The 287-nt window shown below is 34.1% G+C and overlaps 1 long non-coding RNA gene across 4 annotated transcripts in view; it reads right to left on the bottom strand.

The window, feature by feature from the left end:
* LOC110428916 (uncharacterized) overlaps window positions 1-287 on the bottom strand; it is a 2,879-nt gene that overhangs the window by 458 nt on the left and 2,134 nt on the right. The gene's annotated exons all lie outside the window — the stretch shown is intronic.

The raw sequence follows: 287 nt of genomic DNA, 5'->3' as shown, positions 1-287 counted from the left end.
CTTTCCCAAACTACATGGTCTGATACTACATAAGGCACAGAAACATATATTTCAAATTCAGAAAAAAAAAATAAAAAGCTTGTTCCAGATTACGTTTTGTTTAAAGCTTCATATTCTATTTGCAATGTGAAGGACTCCTGCAACACCCTAATAGATTCTATTTTACTTGATTCTTCAATATTCCACTGGATCTTCAGGACTCCAGTCCCATCTCAATATGATTTATACTCAGGTATATCTATTATCTTCATGTTTTGCTGCATTTTGGAGGATTCCCACCCTAACCT

The sequence above is a fragment of the Theobroma umbraticum genome, unplaced genomic scaffold (genome assembly GCF_002168275.2).
Source record: "Theobroma umbraticum cultivar Fairchild unplaced genomic scaffold, ASM216827v3 scaffold_4001.0, whole genome shotgun sequence".
NCBI classification, from domain to species: Eukaryota; Viridiplantae; Streptophyta; class Magnoliopsida; order Malvales; family Malvaceae; genus Theobroma; species Theobroma umbraticum.
The sequence above is the reverse complement of the archived record's forward strand: the minus strand, read 5'-3'. Positions and strand labels throughout refer to the sequence as shown.